This window comes from Tetrao urogallus (assembly GCF_951394365.1).
Source record: "Tetrao urogallus genome assembly, chromosome: 11".
NCBI classification, from domain to species: Eukaryota; Metazoa; Chordata; class Aves; order Galliformes; family Phasianidae; genus Tetrao; species Tetrao urogallus.
The window spans coordinates 4,694,029-4,713,079 of record NC_136824.1 but is presented as its reverse complement, the minus strand read 5'-3'; positions in this window follow the sequence as shown (position 1 = coordinate 4,713,079).

The following is a 19,051-nucleotide window of genomic DNA, read 5'->3' as shown; positions in this document are numbered from 1 at the left end:
GAGGCCAAGCACAGTGCAGTTCTAACCCCACCACCACCACCACTTTTCTCTGTAGGCTGGAAAATGGGATCTAGAACAACAAAACTCAGATAATCTACACCAGTCTAATGGCAACCAACACACGGCGCTTATAAATTATGAGCACTGAAACTGCACATTTTGTCACTGGCTCATTAATGTTCTGGTTGTTGCTGCTTCTCATATTAGTTTCCCCTTTTTGATTAACATAGGTCTGAATTTAGAGAAACCTTTTAATGAGAGCGTTTCCTTCCCTATTAGCAGAAAAACAATACTGAAAACTTATCATTTCATTACAGTATTCATTGAGATATCTCATAAATACAATGGAGACACCAACATCAAATTAACAAATTTAAGCTTTCGTCCTTTGTTCACTTTTTTATATCTTCAACTCATATCTAAGGGATTAATTTCAACATTGAAACCATCACATTCATTTTCCCCCCCCATCATCTTCTGTAGCCATTTCACTGTAGAACAGGCTGCCCCTCATCACAGCCACCAAAAAAAAAAAAAAAAAAAAAAAAAAAAGCCATGAAAAATATCTCTGCTTGTTTAGTCACTGTGATTAATCTAGCTGAAGGTACATGAACAAAAAGAGAAGGGTCTTGAAGTCAAAAGGCCCACAGAGTAGCTGAATCTCTGATTGACTTCAAGCAATGTATCCAATTAATGTCCCCCTTCTGCTGAAATCCCTACAATAGTTTCCCTATTTCTCAATCTATTTCTCTCTGAAAGAGTTTCATGTCCACCCACATATAAGGCCCATAATTTGTGGCTAAATGGCAGCTGCAGCTCAGTGCTGGAGGCCTTTCCTCAAATTGGTCTTTAATTGGTATAATCAGAAGCTTGAATTATTGGTTCAACCAAAGGAAAAGTATTCATTCGTACCAACAGGATCGCTCTCTCTTTTTCTTTTAAATTAGCAATAAATTAATGACTTTTCAAGATGTTAAAGTGAAACTAAAACCTATGCACAAAAGATGAGATTCATTAATAAAAGCCAGGCCGTTCCATTCTCATTAAGGAGAAGAGCATTTAGGCAGCAACTTAAAGTCTTAAAAAAAAAAAAAATTGCTAAGGAGAAGCAGTACAGACTTGGGTGTACAATTGAAAATCAAGATAACTTGAACCGTGACCTGAAGAGATCATCAACCTAAGAGGACTTTGGGCTGGTTTCCTTTATCCCATACAGCCTCTTTTATTTTGCAAATTCTGCTGAATTGTGACAGGTTTTTTTGTCTGGGTTTTTGGGGTTTTCTGGTTTGTTCTATAATGTCAAGCGCCATCTTTTAATCCTTAAACGTAGCTTGATAAATTAATTCCAGAAACTGAATGCAGTTGAAGGGCAGGAATTGGATCAGCCACTCTGATTAGCCTGAAATGGACTCTGCTTCAAAAGTGAGCTCCCATAAGGACTCAAGTTGTGTCCTTCCTTCTGTTTATTTATTTTGGTTTTAACCAAAGAACTCATCTTTTTCCAAGCCTTTGGTTCTTTACAACTTTTACAGATGTATCATAATTGTATCATAATTATTTACTTTTGTCAGAGAGTCAGAGCAAATCTGTGTTATAATCCCAGAATATATATATAATCTGTGTTATAATCTGAGAGCTGTGTCCCTTTTCTCATAACAGTGGCTTATTTGGGATTGTTAAAGTTTTAAAATGATGTTTACAAATTGCAGGGCTCATCACCTTCCCTAAAGATTTGTAAGCAGAGCATCACCTTTCCTTGGGCATCAACATAGGTGACAGTACTTGAAGTGATGACATCATTTCTTAGTAAATCCAAAATTAAGGCATGGATGGCACGATGAGGGCCATGGTTGCCTATGACAGCAGATACATATGTAGAGAAGGTCAGATGGAGAACTCAAAGAATTCCTTCCCCATTGCTCCAACAAGTAGTAAAATTCCAGTGTTTCATTTTTTCCTGGGATGCTGCAAAATCTCTCAGAGCCACAGCTAGCAAGAAAGGCTGAAATCCCTTCCAAACTCATTATCAAGGCAGGATGTGAGTATACAACAGGTTGTAGTAACACAGGGATTTTTTCTGCCTGCGCTGTAAACAAACAAGACTTTAATTCTCCTGTTCACCATATCCATAATGCCTTGCAACATCTTGAGGGCTAACAGACATCTGCAACATCTGCAGAGTTAATATTTTCTGTGCATAAAAAATACAGCTTCACACATCTACAGCTAGGTGTGGATCAGGGGTAAAGTCTCAAGAAGGAATAGCCACGAAAGGTCTCATGTGCAACACTTCTCCTTTAAATCATCTCTTTCAAAGTAGCTAAGTACAAAGCCACCTTGCATGGGGATGAACATCCTGTACGGAGACGATGGAGCAAAGTGGACGCACAGTGGAGCTCAGTCAAGCAGTGATCCCACGGCAAGACATCTTCAGCTTCTGCAGACTTCAGCAGAGATGGAGCTACCATCTGCCTGCTGATTACATTGGACAAAAGAACCAAAATTACTATCTGTGACTGAGTCATGTGTTCTGTTAGCTTCCCCCTTTGGAAGGGAATTTTTTCAGCTACTTCTTGCCAGGTCTCAATCAGTTCTTCTTAGCTAGAATTACAACAAATAGGAAAATAATGGTGCTTACAGCATTTAATTATAATGACTGAAGTATTATTGTTGTCTGTCTTGGCCCTGACATGGGGGCTAGAATTCCTTAAGGTGACATTTCCAAGGCACAATGAAACGTGTTTTACATGAGATTCCTTAAAAGCCATCAATTATGCATGCTGCAAAAACTTGTTATTGTACTCTGAGGACATGATCCAAACGCCAGTTGTGGTTATTGGAGATCCACAGAACTTGGATCGTGTCCTAAATCAGCTGTATGGCCAGCTATCAAAGTTACAGCTTTTTTTCCCCATTTCCTAACTACAGCCTCTAAAGGTGAAACATCCTCTGTTACCATCTTAAAAATACATACACAGCCTCTCACTTTATGAATATTTTTACATTTTTTTTAGCAAAACTTTTTGAATTTGGTCATTTCTATACTAAAGAATGTGTGAGTGCATGTGTGTTTATGTGAGTAGTATTCAAATAGGCTTGCGAGTTCTTAGAAAAAGCATTTCCACTCTTCTCTATTTTTTCAGTTAATTAAAAAGAAAATAGTATTAAGGGAGGGAGGGAGGGAGAAAGGGAGGAAGCAAGGGAAAGTGAGAAAGAAGGAAAGATATTAGGAAAATTAACGCAAATCAGCAACAAGCAGCTTGGTCTATGTTTCATCAGAAGTCAGATCCCTGCCCAGAGCAAAGCAATGTGGCGTCCTTTCATTTGGTGGAAGTGAACCAACTTGCTTCAGGTTTTATCTACTCGCATGTTACTACCAGAAAATTATTCTGAAACCTCTCATCAACAGTTCTTTTAATCTCTGGCAGAGTTGTGAGTTATTTTGATGCAACTCTTCTACATCCACCATGTTGTCATAAAAGTTAGAAAGACTGGCAGAAAAACACCCGGTAAGAGAGTTTAGTTAATGCAGTGGATTAGCAATTGCTGCTTTTTTTTTTTTCCCCCTCCTTCCTTTTTAAATCTGCATATTTAACACCAAGAGAAACCCTTCCTCTTTTTCGGCTGGAATAACTGCAGTTTCTGTTTCTAACCTGGGAAGAATGTGATGGGGATTGAAAAGCACCCCTGTCCTATTGTTAGACTCCCCCTGCACTGATCCTTGCTTTTAACATCATAATGAAGGATGCTCTTTAGTGGATTATCTTGAGAAGGGATTAACTCCTTCAAGACTTCTTAGAAGGCAAGGTGTTTTGAGCCCTAAATACACACCAATTGCCTGCTTAACTTTTCATCTTATTTTGAAAACTGCCCAGCTGGAATTCAAATTCTTTTCCATAGAGCTGAATTTTCTTAGTAGCAAAGTTTGAGTCATGGGCAGCAGATGCTAAAAATAAATACTGTTCATTTAATCGTGTGTAGCCAAATGTTTCAGACATTTTGCCAGACAGGCATGGCAGGATAAGACTCAATCAAAACTTTGCTGCAAATTCAGCAAAGCTTTAAATTCTGTCTCTGTCACTCAGGCACATGAAATAAGTCTCCGAGGCCTAACCTTTCTTATAAGGCTTTCTTTTTAACATGACAGAGAGACATAATATAGACGGATAGATGGATCAAGTACGTTCTGTGACACTCGTATAGATTTCTTTTTTAATTTATATTAATATATCACTTCTCTAAAGAATTAATAGGGCTGTACATGGATGTGCCTAGTGATATTTATGCTGTAGGTAGACACGCATGTACACCCACACAGATGCACGGACGTGGAAATGCATGCACCCCTATGGATGCACACACATACATCATTCACAACCCTATTAATGCACGCATACATATCTATGGGTTTTGGCTGCTGTACCTTGCCTTTCAACAACATCATTATCAGCACTGTTTTATGACACACTTGCTGTAGCATACAAAATGCCTAGGACAAAAAAAATACACTGAAAAGAGGACTAATTGCTCTATAATTTATAATCAAATGACTTCTTCAACCTATGCTTCTTTATCTTAATAACCATTCATTTGTGTCTGCCTAATTTATTGGAAGTGAAATCTTGTATTTGTTCCACGTTCATCTTATCCCTCAGCTAACCTTGTCTCCATTATTAACCCGCGCCATTGTTTCCTGTTCCGCCTGGCTAGGAAGAAGGGAGATTCGCTCAAACTTTCTCTTCCTTTCCTGCTTCTTCCCACTGTACCAAAAGCTGATTTTTTGCCAAGCCTTAAGGATAAAAACACTTTTCTGTAGGAAGTTTTTCTTCATTTCTGCACGGCTGGCTGAGGGGGTGGGGATTTGAAGCATATTTTGCATGGGAAGCAAAGGAAACTTGTATTTGTTTGATTTTTTTTTTTCAGCTTTCCTGGTTTGCTCCCTCTGCTTTTTGTCCTTCTGCACTTTCTGGCACTGCAATCTGCAACTTCATAAACAAGTTTTTCATTTGGATTACCCAGTCTGGGGTAGGAAAAAGAGTTTGTTATAAGTGACCAAAGAGATGGTTCTAAGGGCAAAGGAGTTTTCTCCATCTTCATCACACGGAGAAGACCCAGGTGCACTCTTATTGTGAGCTAACTGAAATACCCTCTTATTCATTTTTGCAATAATAACTGTATTCCGCAGACTATGCTTTAATTGTAAATAATCCCCCACATTCTTCCAGTGTAAACTCTTTAAGGAGTCATGAATTTTATTTATACTCTCTCACTCTTTGAGAGTCTTTTGTTTATTTGCTGTTTAGTTCTTTGTGAAATAACACTCCCAGAAGAAAATCCCCCTCTCTGCTTAAGGAATTAGCCCAGAGACAAAAGCAGGGAATTCTTTAAGCCTTGTTTTGTGCTAAGAGAAATGTTTGACATTTCTGTGGAGAGGTGTTTAGTTTGGATTCATTAGGTCTTAGGGACTCTTTTCTCTTTTTTGGCCTTTCAGTTTCTGTCACTGTTTTTTTTCTGTGTTTGGTAGACTGAAGAGAATTTACCAATGTGTAATTAGGTTTCCTACATTTGAATAGCAAAATCCAGTTGTGTTTTAAATAGGAGAGCTAAGCATTCCCCTCAACCAGCAGGCCCAAACCTGAAACCTGCTTTGTGAGCAGGCGAAAGGACGGCAGAAGGAAGAAAAAGGCTTCCCCGAGGTTACTTAATGCCTGAAATAAACACCAATAAGGCTCCACCAGTGCAACCCCATCTGTTGGAGCAAATGGGGAAGCTGCAGGCTAGAAAAACTGGAGTTCCCCTTAAAGTTGGGCCTTAGAATGGTAAGAGAAGCATGTTGTGTTATCTTTTCCTTCCCTGGATTTATATGGTTGGAAAATCATAGGCACTAATTGATACTGTGAATTATTACTTTTAACAATCAGTAATACCTTTGGAAATAAGTTCTAACAAATTAAAATTGTTAGCTCAGCCTGATGTACGTAAGCACTTTGTTAAAAGCAGCACCAAAGATGCTCCGAGGGCAGAAATACGCTGCAAATATAACCTACAGCTGCCCGGAGCAAAGCCTTCGGTTGTGATGCACAGGTGAAGCTGGTAGGAGGAAAATGGGGCTGCAATGATAGAACAGAAAGAGCAGATTGGGGGTTTGTAAGAAGAGAGGAACAGGAAGCTGTCCCTCACAACAGCTATTGAGTCACTCCAAGCTGTTTGTGTTGGTGCTGGCATTGGGCTGCTTTCCTCTAGAAAATGGCAGAAAGGAATGTGCTCGCGATTTCAATTTTTTTTTCTTTGTAGATTCTTATCAAAGTGGGAAAATCATCCAGACTGATCTTTCCTCAAACAGTTTCTGTTTTCAAGCAGTCAGCAAATTTCCAGTGAAAAAGGAACTTTGTTTAAAAAAAAATCAAATTATATTGCAGTTCAAAACCTAGTTCTTAGCCAAAGCTGTATTTGTAGGTTAAAAACAGCCTGAAGTTGTCCATTGGGGCTGTGCAACACAGTGGAAAATCAGAAGGTTAAAGACCAAGCAGAGTACAAAAAAAAAAAAATCAACCATTGGGTACACACATGCAGTCCCTGAGACATTAACACAGTGGTTTTACCAAACAGATCTTTGTGAAGAAGCTTTACCTCATTTCTCAGTCCTCTACTTTAAATGTAAACTGGTTGTTAAAGGACATTTTTAATAATCAACTCCCTACTTATTTAACCATTTCATTCAACGTTGTCCAGATTTATTGACTGTCAGAGCTTGCTTTCTTTTCTGTTTTCTCTGGGACTTCCCTTCTAGGTGAAGAATGTCACTGCTGAAAAACAATGTTATTTAGCCGGCCTTTTAGGGCTACAATAGTTATGAACTCTAGATCATTTTTTATTTACCAAGTGACTGCTGCCAAACGCAGCCAATTCATTCAGTGGAAAGACTTCGTGCAATAGCTAAAAAATCTGGAATATTCTTCATTGGTATATCTGGCAGTAACCACCTGTCGTGATGCCAAACATACAGTGTGAAACATATCTGGATGTTGACAGACTTCAGTTTCATTGCAGAGAATCGCTGCTACCACATAAAAGTTTGCTTTTCTGCCTTTCAAAGATGCTGAACACCTGCTGCTCTCATTGTTTTCCTATTTATTATTGCTTTTTGTCTTTAATACAAGTCATAGTTGTGTTTCCTGCTTGATAAAATGGGTCTCTGGAGTCTCTCCACTGACTTCAGTGATTTTGTCTCTAGCCCCAGAGATATAGGAGCATAGACTTCTGCGGCTATGTAACCTTTCCACAGCCCTCTGTCTATACATATTGATACACCATCTGAGGCATTACAATCCCTGTAACACAAACAGAGAAGACCTAGAGTTCATCAATCCAAAGACACTGGAGAAAGCCACTGAGAAGCAGCAATGGTATTGGGTTTGTAACCAATGTAACCATGTATGTAAGCAATTTTTCCATCCACATTTCTTACCATACAAGAAATTTAAGAGGCTTGGGTATCTGTTTAGTATATCCACAAATTTTGCAGCATCTGACAGTCCCCACTGTGGCCAATGCACGTGCTGCACAGCGATGATCTGTGTGCACATGAAAAGTCTGGCATCTCGGGTCTACCAAACAGCAGAAGTCCTAGCTGGATGCACCAGTACCACTTCTTAGAGGCCCAAATTACTGCAAAGCCCTCTTCAGATAATGTATGACTGGTTAATGCATACCGGTGTCTTAGAAAACATAGTGTGAGTTTATTGTCACAGGACCATTAAAACAGCAGCGTGTCAGGGCAGAAAAATAAAGCTTCATAAACTAGTGGTGAGCACATTATAACACCGTTATGCAAATAGAAGGTGCAGCACCAGCTGAAGTAATGCCCTTGGTTCTTTATTCTCATTCTAAAAAGATACAGACAACTGAAGATATTCAATTAATGCATGGGAGGAGGCAAGACACCTGTTTCATTAGTATCAGCAAGTTTTGGATTAACTAACTGTCTCCCAGTCTCCAATATTTTTTTCCATAAAAGACTGTAGTTATCACTATAAAGGACAGGGGGGGAACATGACAATATCTTTAGACATAAATGAATCTATAATAAAGCCATAATTTCATTATTGTTCCTGTATTCCATTATTTCCTGTGAGGCAGTAGCCCATTCATGACAGTACTGGAACTTTTAGAAAAGGTGCATAAAATCCTGGATAACTACGGAATGAATTTCCTCCTTAACTCTATTAGTCAGTAGTTGGCTTGTGTCCTGAAGCATAATTGTTTATATCCCTAATGTATGGTTTCATCCTGTGTAATGTAACTGTGGATGGTCTCATTATCCATATAAGTGTTTAATAAATCCCTTTAATCCTGCTAAACTCGTGCCTCAAAGATACTGTATTTTGTGGCAATGAGTTCCACGTGTTAATTAACTACTGCATAAGAATGATCCCAAGTATAATTTTTGGAGAAATTTTCATTAGAAGGTTCGCATAAATTCATTTTGACACTGCTAGTTGCTGTTTCTTCCACTTCTGTAATGATACTCCAGATCATCAATCAACTAGTAAAAAACTAGTGTTTTCCAAACAGTTAATTTTAATTGGGTATTTTAAAGTATTCACAGAAAATGGATGCCTGCTCTGTCTTCAGCAGAGATAACATCAGAGACCACAATTACTCTTATCTGTTTCAGACAAGGAAACACAGATATGACCTGTGAGCCCAGATAAGGTGGGATGTGACTTTTCAATTTCTTAGCAATGGTATCCCAAGAGAGCAGCATCCTGCCTTTTTCAGAGGCAGCATCTCCCAGTTCACTGGCAATTTCACCCCACATTGGGATACAACAGTGCAGCCCATGAGACCATCCTGGACAGGCTGATGGTCTGCCTTCTATCTTGCAAAATTCATCTTTGCCACGATCTAAAACCTTCACACCAAGTTCTGGTAGCAGTCATTTACCCCTAAATTGTTATATGGCAGTCTCTGGTCTCTATGAAACTAAGTTAAAGATTGAAGTTAAGACATATAATGATGAGGACTGTGCTAACAGCACTCAGTTCTATGGGAAAGAATAGTCTGATTTCTAAAAGGGGATATATATGTATGCATATATATATATATATATGTATGCATATATATATATATATAAAATATATGGTTTGGTTACTCAGAGAAATAAAAATCTTCAGAAGTTCCCCAAAACATACAGATTGCTCGTTTATGGTTATTGAAAGCAGTTTATTTATACCTTCCATTGTAGCATGGGCCATAGCTTTTTAATGGGAAAGTATTAAATCTGATGTCATATTTTCCAACAATTTAAAATGTTATTCCTGCTTTTCTCTAAATACCAGCTCTTACTACTCAATAAAATTTGGGGGTCCTGTTTGCTTTTTGGGTTTTGTGGGTTTGTTTTCATTTCTTTGAGGTGGAAAACCTTAGAAAAAATTAAATATTCTCGTTTACAAGATGAACCACAAAGAATCTGCAGGTACTGTTAGCAATTCCAAGCCCACTTTTCCATAACAGGAGTGGGATCTGAGGGAACTAAGTTTTCATTTGAGGGTATTGTTTCCACTGTCATCTGTTGGTTCTCTTTTGTCACAAAATGGACTATTTTCTGAAGTTGGCTGTCACTTTTGAAATGGAGATCATGATGAATTATGGCACATTTTCCTTGCTATGCTTTATCAAGCTCATTAGAGATGATGCATGGTCTGAAGCTAACACAACAAAAGATGAAAAGTAACATAAGAAGAATCCTTTCTTATCTATAATGTTTGCACGCACAAAGAAGCATCCAGTCGTACTTGTTGCACCAGACAACCATCTCTTATGGGCAGGCTGAACTCACTGTGGCTGTAGATTTCCCCCCAGTTAGGATACAAACCCATGCTGAAAAATTTAAAGGGCGTAAGTTATCACAAAACTGTTGTTCTTCAGTGTCACTGCTTCATTCTAAACTTATTTTGACAAGGAGCACATATGCCAATAAGCTTTTCATGCTTTTACAATGTTAAATGCAGAGAAATCTGAATCTGTACTGGAAGAGAAGGTTTTGGAGCATGTATTTCCACTAAAATAACCATGGAACAAAAGATGTTTTCTCTGTCTCATAGATGCTGATGCATCTTGCACAACAAGCCAAGGCTCTCATCCAAAAGCTAAACAGCTGTGGTGTAGTTTTCAAGCACTTAATATTTGCATAAACACATTTTTTCTTTTGCAATTTGAATCAATTCTTATATCAATAACAGAGCAAACCTCCAAACAATTGTTTGAAGAGAAGAATCCAGTGAGGCTTTTCAACACTGGAAGGAGTTCTGCTTATATATTTTAGAGCAAATTTAATATCTGGAAAAGTTAGCCATTATTTGAAGTAGCTGGAAACATTTGCTAGAAGTGCTTCCTTAGACGGGCCCCGATTCAGAAAAGCACTTAAGCACACGTTTAGCTGTTATCACGTGTTGAAGTGCTCTTCTGCCCTTCTGAAACCGGGCAACAGGACGAACCCAGCACTTCTGAAGCCCAGTGAAACGAGGCTCTCTGGAATTACTGGATCTGTCCCTTTCTTGACCACTCACTATCAATTCAATAGGGCAGCACTAAAGCACAAGATGGTAAAAAAGGGAGGAAAGAGCTTAAAAGGGAGCGTGAAAGGGCAGGTGTGCTGTCAGACTGACTGTTTCTGGCAAGGCTCTGCAGCATTTTTTCACCTCAATTTGCACCTCAGGACAGTATTTCTAGCAAATTCAGAATATTTTCTATCATCTTTTCCTCTGGACACGGACAAAGAATTCAGCATCTTCTCCTGAGGTCTAAGCACCTATTTGCAATGTGATAACAACTTGCCTGTTGCAAGTCTCCTCCTTGCACGTTCCCTTTAATACTTTGCAAACATGCCTAAAAAATAGCTGTCGGACTAGAATAAATACCCTTTCCTTAAAGGAAATACCCTTTTAAATTGAAGGGTAAGATCCCTGCACATTGACTGAATTGCATTGACTGGTACAGTGCCACTTGACCAAATACTGCAATTGTCCACAGGCTGATAAATCAACATTTCATCCCAGAAAAACAGCATTTAATTGCTAAAATATGCTCAAAGTTTGTAAAGGAAAAATGTACAACTGGCAACCTCAAGATGCTGGTGACTTAGATGCAGTTTCAGAAGTCATCATCTGGCTTGTTCCTACTGTACAGGGAGGAGATAGACTTGAATAGTCCTTCCTGCTTGTGATCTTTGTTGAAAGTAGCTAGAAAGTGGGAGACAGAGCATGCTGCACTTTTTTACTAGGCTAGCTTATAGCCACATTTTCCAAGCTCTGCTCCAAAATGAAATAAGACTATTATTCTATGGAGTCACCGCTGTGGTTTTACTTGAATTGTATGTTCACCTTTATAGACCTCTAAAAATAAGACATTTTGAAGCTGATGAAAACTGGAGGAAAAATCTTGTTTGCATTGGACTCATTCAGTGTGCAAAACTGGTTTGGTCATCTTGATAGTTAAATAATGGGAGGAAACGTGTGACACAAAAGCCTGGAAATTTTTTTTGATCTGTTCCCACCTTTAATACAAAAGCACCAGGAGCCTCCTCCAAACCCATTACCCACCTTGGTTATGTCTAGACTGTGGGGATAATGCTTTGCAGTGCAACCCGCATGTCTCAACGCTCCACCCCTCCCCGTCTGAGCACTCAGGTCTCCTTCCTAAGGAAACCAAGGTCCTCATGGGGGAAAAGAGCCTGGATTTTGCCCCAGCACAGCTTTGGGATGTGGCCAGGGCATGCACCTGGGCCCTAGGAGCTGGGAGTATCCACAAATCCCACAGTGCCTTAATTTCTCTACCCATAACATGGGCACTATGAGAGCTCAGCTAGCTATTAAAAGAATTGAGAGGTTTATTTAATTGATGTTTATCATAGTGACTCAAAACGCCATTCACTACAGGGCTCAGTGCTCTCGATGTGGCTACATCAGTAGATAGAGGGGAAAGAAGATGCTGAAGCCATGGAAAGCTTTCTGAGTTTCTGGCTGATACAAATTATAGGAGGTAATTAAGAAAATCACTACAAAAGAAGGCAGCAGAAGTGAAAGCTTAAACATGAAGAAATAATGACTTTTTTAGAATTTAAGTGAAAAATTAGTCAACTAATAAAAAGAACTTTGCGTATTAGAAGCCAACTCATTCTTTTATAATTGAATCACGTGGCCTCATCTCTAAACTGCTATGAAAACTAGCCAATGCTATTACAATAGTTTTATGTCTTTCTACCTACCACATAGCATCATCATCATTTTGTATCTTGTATGTGTCTCTGAAGACATTATGCAGTTGCTAAATGCCAGTTTGCAGACTCAAGCTGTTGAACACCTCCTTGCTCAGCCCCAGCATCAGTAAGCTCTAGTTTTTGTCAGGATGTTCCCAAGCCTTGCCTAAGTATCCCCTTCATCACAGCATCAGGGCTTCTTCCCACACTTTGGTAAATCACCCTATTTCTCTCCACTCAGGCATAACCCCATGCAGACTGGTAACGTGTCCTAATTGTGCTGAGAGCTATCACCCCTTAATGACTGGCAATAACCTTTGTTTTATGTCCTGGTTGTTAATCCCTTTATAAGGGCCATAGCAGCTGTCAGATGAGGTCAGGCATGAGTTCTTATGTTCCATGGTTGCATTTAGACAAATGTTTCTTAAAACTCTTGAGCAACTCTCTTTCAGCAAATAGCAGAGCCCAGATATTTCCTCACTATCACTAACTGCATCACATACCTGGAGAAGTAAAGAACAGGTATGCTTTCAGATAGGAATTCAGCACTTGCATAATTACAAAGAGATGTGTACATTACAGATCTGAATTGCATGCTATAGGAATAAGGCCAGGAGAGGCTTTAAGAAGTTGTTTGTCCTAACAGCTGCTTTGAGGAAGAAGCAGACCTAAACCATCCCTTGCAAGGTTTGTTCAGCCCATTCTTACAAACCTTTAATACCCAGGGAGGCTGTGGAAACTGCCAACATTCAACAGCGTGGTCAGAAAGCTTTCTAACTTGAATCCCCCTCTTACAAATTAAAGCCATTCCTGATTTCTTGTCCAATTCTTAGTGGACATGAATAATTGATCCCCTTTCTCTTTATAAGAACCATTTAAATATTTGAAGTCTGTTATCATGTACCTCCTCACTTTTCTCCTTTCTAGACTAAACAAACCAAGTTCTTTCAACCTTTCCTCATAGGTCATGTTTTCTAAATCTCTCATCATTTCGGCTGCAGTCCTCTGGACTCTCTCTGATTCGTCTGTGCCTTGAAGTGCTGGACTCAGAGCTGCAGCCAAAATCTTACCAGAGGAGAGCAAATACATACTGCGTTCCCATTGCACATGAGGATGCCAGAGCTTTGTAGCACTGACTGCATGCAGCTTGTGCTGTAGCTCTAACTCCTTGATTCCTTCCTGCAGAACACCACTAGTATCTTTGATTTTTATTTTTTTTACTTTTTACTACAGCACTTTCCACTTGTCTATTGAACTGTAGGTCACTTCTCTAATTTAGCAGAGTCATTTTGAATTCTAATCCTGCACCAAAAGTGCTCACGCCCTGGCAGGTTGGTGTCACCTGCAAACTTGATAAGGGAATGCTCTATTGCACAGTCCCGGAGGTTAGAGAATATTGAACAGGCTTAGACTAAACTCTTGTAAGATCCCCACTGACATGACTGCCCAGTTTGATGGCAAAACACTGACATGTGCTCTGGGTGAGGTTTTTCAGCTGAACAGCAGTTATGCTTTTCAGCAAACAAAGCTAGGGAAGGAATGAAATATTCAGAAACAGCAGAATAAAGGAATTTGGAGCAAGGATGCCATGAGATCTTAAAAATAGTAAATTATCTTGCATCTAAATGACTGTAATATGTGTTTCTTATTGTGTCTACTGCTGTGCAAGCAAAGCTTAATGTGATGTTTAGATTACTTTAATAGCTTTTGTTAATAAGGCAGTTTTCTGTGTGTGGTTTTTTTTTTTTTTTTTATTTCATTTTAGAATGAAAGCAGTCCAACCAATGCAAAGGGGATAAAATAACCTTACAGTTGTATTTTTTCTGTCTTTTATGTAACTTAGATATCTGTTAATTAGGAAATTACAGAATATTTGTGCATGGTGCTATAGCTGGAAACTTAGAAAATAAAGTATTTTTGCCTGAGCCAAGCTGTAATTCCTTCTCCAAACACAGACTTCTGTCTAGCCTGCTTTGCATGGCCCTTTGCAGGAAGAGCTTGTTTTAGTCAGTGGTTTACAGCCATGTCTCGTTTAGTGGGGCTGCTTTGTATGGAATTGCAGGCACAAGTTAAAGTCAGCAAAAGCAGCAGTCTGTTGCTGCTGTGTTGGATGTCAAGAGTGAAACCTGTACAAAATGAGATGGTGAGCACTGTTTAAAGATGCTTCTAGGCTTTTAGTTACATGAAAGAATGAATATCTATCCCCTCTGCCTTCAATATTCTATTGACTTAGACCTTCTTATCAGTAATGCGCTTGCTTAATAGAAGAGGTGATTTTCTACCCTGACCACAGGTCTGAGAAGTCAATTTGTTTCAGGAGCTTTGATTGCTTCCAGCAACATAAACTCATAGAAATTCACAGCACCCAATGAATTTCAGTAAAACACATCTTGGACTATATTTTTAGTATGCAATATTGCAATTCTAGAATTAAAGCATCAGATGCTATCAGAAGCTTATTCAGACATCAAAAACACTTCAAATGACAAGGGTTTGCTCATCCATTCAAACACAGCCTGACTGAAACAAGCGTTCAGCAAATGTATCAACTACAGACCTTCTGCTAAAATGAAGACTGAAGAGGATTAGGAGATAGAAGTTCAGGTGTCTATGTAGTCTGGAAGCCAATGAAAGTCCTTCTGTTAAAGCTCTAGCAGGAGGCGCCTTCCCTTGGCTTTTCAGTTACCTTCTTGTCCTGCAACAGGAGTCTGAAGGCACCTGCCCATTTATGCTGCATGCTTTTGAGGTTAAAGATGAAAAATGGGATGTGTTAGATAGCAGGCACCACATAATGGTTTAAATAAGTATAAAAGGCAAACTAGAAGAGCTGCACCCCAGTCATAGAAAATGGGATGGAACTTAACTTCTTCCAGGTCAGAGACTCAACAGGAAAGTAAGAGGCAGACAGATGATCATTCCCAGCCAATACTACACTGCTTATCCTAGTTTTACACGGATATAGCATTTGCTTGAAAAAAAGTGAGACAGCACAACTTTGTATGAAGCACAAGAGAGGAAGCAGGAGACTGAAAGCCAGCTTGCTGTTGGTTAGCGTCCCCTCAGATAAGCAAAAGTCTCTTCATAAGAGAAAGAAAAATTAAACTTTATAAACTACTGTAGAACATACATATATGAAGACTAATTAGTTAATATTTGGAAATGTAAGAAAACTATAATGAGCAATGGGAAGGAGCATGAAAACGTTACCAGACAACCATGCTATATCTACGAAGACAAAGTGGCTGAAACAGTGAAATTCCAGAGACGTTTTCTGGGCTCCTTCTGCTTTGAGTAACATGAACACAATCTTCCTAATCCGCTGCTCCTGCTCTGACATTCCAGCCTCATGCATAGCCATTGGCAAACTTGGAACGTGCATCCGGTGCATTTTTTTGGTTGAAATGCTACATCTGGCTTAGCTGGCAAGTGTTACTATGCCTCTAGAAAGTAAGCCAAAATGAAAAAAAAGAATCTTAACTACATGCAGGAAAGGATTACTGAAATATACTGTCCTCTTTGTTTCCTGGAAAATTGAAACTGCATTTATGGCCTCTGACCTTTGGAAAGATAGCCTCAGAAGAAAGCCAGCTACCTAAGAGTTAATATATGCAATGTACTGTAACTATTTCGTTAATTTGCTTATTAAAAACATGAAAAGCTTTTGCCTTTTTGACACCCAAACAAAAGGCGAGCAATTGGGAGACTTTTGACCTGAGCTTATCAGATGACTGGTGTAATGCTGTCAAACCTTCCCCACTTCATGCAAGTAGGGTCACATTTTAGAGGTGTTTATGACATTTTAAGGTTCATAACGCCCATCTTTGTCAACAAGAGAATGATGCAGGTCAACCAGATGGGTTAATGAGGCCAAGCACATGAGGAAAAACATACAAAAGAGATGAATACCTAAATTCAAAATCAAAACTTAACCTGTAAAGCAACCACGTTCGACCAAAACCAAGAAACATCACAGTTTGCTTAAACTTGATCATAAGCTTTGGTGCCCACTGGCATAATGTAGACTTGGGAGCTGACTACTTAGAAACACAAGGCAATATGAAAATCTGAGGACAAAAGCATTGTGGAAGATTTCTTACAGCTCTTGCAATTTCCTGCCAAACTTTTTGAGAGTAGGAACGTATATCCTCTTTATAAATAACTCAATAAATAGCAATTTCAAACAAAAGAGTCTGAAACCACCCAAATGTTTTCACAGCTCAGCGTGATCTTGTGGGAGAAAAAAAAAAAAAAAAAAAAACCACCCTAGATGATCTTAGATTTTGCAAGGAAAAAAAAAATGGGCACAAACTCAGATCATTTCAAATTCATTTAAGAACATTTGCACATATCCAAGCAACAGAGAAGTAAAAAACTACTAACATAACACACAAAACATTTGTAAACCTGGAGGACTTTCAAGATGTCATAGGCTACATCTACTTTCTCAAGGCAGTGCAGCCACAGGAGCTGATCAATATCTTGGAGCAGTTGCTGTTGAGGCTTCTTTTATCTGCACTGCAGAAGAGGTGGAGGGACAAGACTGTCTTAAACTTGATTTAGGCCAGAACCCCGAACTGAAATGTCCCAGTGTGCAATTCCAAGTCATCCGGAGGTCTAGTCATTGGTTTGGCCCCTTATTTCCGCAGTTGGAGTTGAAGCACATTTGGCACATGCCCGGATCAAAGCTTCCAGTTTAGCTTTGTCCAAACAGACACTAGCCTCTGTGCTGCAAAACCAGTCTGTGAACTGAGCCACTGCACAGTAAATGGGACAGTCTGGGGGATTTGCTTCAAAACTGCATCGCTGCTCTGAATCACAGCGGTGATGCAGATGCAGTCATAAAAGCCTCCCAAAAGGCAATTTAAAAAAGAGCATCCCAGAGGAGACATTACTGGCAATTCCTGATTCAGTGATAAGTCTTTTTCTCAGGATGGAGAATTTTTCTTTAATAGCTTGATCTTCTGAATGCATATATTCTAAAACACTGGCCAGTGTGTCAATAGCATCTAGACTAAGTCAAGGGTCTACTTCATTTGACTTTTCATTCCAAATTTCAGTCTACTGGGCTTTTCTTCCTGATAAACATCAGCACAGGGAATAGAAATATTCTTTGTGCAAATATTTTAGGGATTTTACATATATTAAATGCAGACCACACCAGAGGGCTGGGAAGTATACAGCTGTGTGACATGCCAACATTTTCTCTGATGGGAAAACAGAATAGAGAGAAGAATATGCACAGAGAATCTTCCCACTCTACTACAGCAATCCTTCTAGATGTTCATGAAACTACTATCAAATTTAAACTACCAAGCACAGCAATATTTTGCTCAGTCCAACATGTAAAACCCTCTGTCCAAGTAAGAAGTGAGACTCCTCAGAGAGACTGGGTGAAGCCCCAAGACAGGAGAAATGTACTGTGAAAAGAGGTGTCGTGATATAACCAAGACACATATTGTTGCTATCTTTTTTTCCCCAGCAAATAACCAGTGCTTCATGACAATTGAAAATTCAGAGAGATTGTTTTAATCTCAGGTTTGGTGGTGGTTGCTTACTTGATTATTACTTTTTTTTTTTCCTTTTTTTTTTTTCCTCTCAAGATAAAGGCATTATTATGATGGTATTATTATAATGATTGTCTTAAAAGCTTTCTTATTCCCACCCAGCACTTTCACAAATTCCTTCCCTTTCCCCCCCAGCATTACAGCTTCTCAGATTTTTTAGCATTATTTCAATTATTTGTAAGAAAAACACAATGTCATTACAACCAAGTTTCCTCTGACAGAAATCACAGAGCTTTTTGGGCTATAATCATTGCTTAGCTTAAGAAATGCCAAAAATAAGAACAGAGCCCATCTTAGAAGATAATAACTTCTAGTTAGTCTGATCATACGTGTTAGAGCCATTTTTCAGCATGTTTTTGATGCTGAAGGTGTCTGTAGGATGTCTTCTGAGATGACAATAGATCCAAAAAGGGGGAAATTTAGTTTTGAGTTCAGGATGAGCACAGACTTCTCTACCTAAATTTAAACTTCCTACAGATGTCCAATGGAGAGTGCCAAAAAGCCTTAGAAAGAAGTAGGGTCCCCTCTTCCTTCTGCCTCTCCCATAGGTCCCCAAAAGCAACTGAGGAGAACTAAGGTGGAAGTGGCACTTTGTGACACAGGAGTTTAAAGTAAGATTTAATGTTGTCACTTCCACCCCCTCACATGCAAGCTGGCTTTGTCATTCCCTACACTAATATCTGTCACGGGCATCAATACACATACGTTTTATTGGTAATTAACAATGATATAATTGGGATCACAATTAATAGCTAAGATGGATGGGTACACCTACACATGCCAAACAAATTGGTACCAAAGACATACCCTAACATTTTTTTTCCAGTCAACAAGGAGGATCAAGTAGGTATCTATATTGATATGCCTAAATATTCATGACCACATTTCTGTCTTAATTACTGAAAATGCTTCTTTACCACCCAATTATTTTTTTTTTAACTTCACTTTCACAGAAAGCAAGTTCAAACAGATGACTTTTGCTTATTTGCTTACGTGAATTTTCCATGTGCATGTTGGGTATTTTAAAAGCACAGCCTGAATGGTATCAAATAAGGCTGACCGTCACAAAGTGAGATTAATACCGACTGGTGGAAAGGTATGGAAATTCACCGAGTTAATGGCTAAAGAGACCATATGTCCTCTGACACCTTGACTTGATGGAATGCCTCTCCATAAATGCTTCCTTAATGCATCCCGTTGTGCCTAGGTGTGGGATGACGTATGGTCT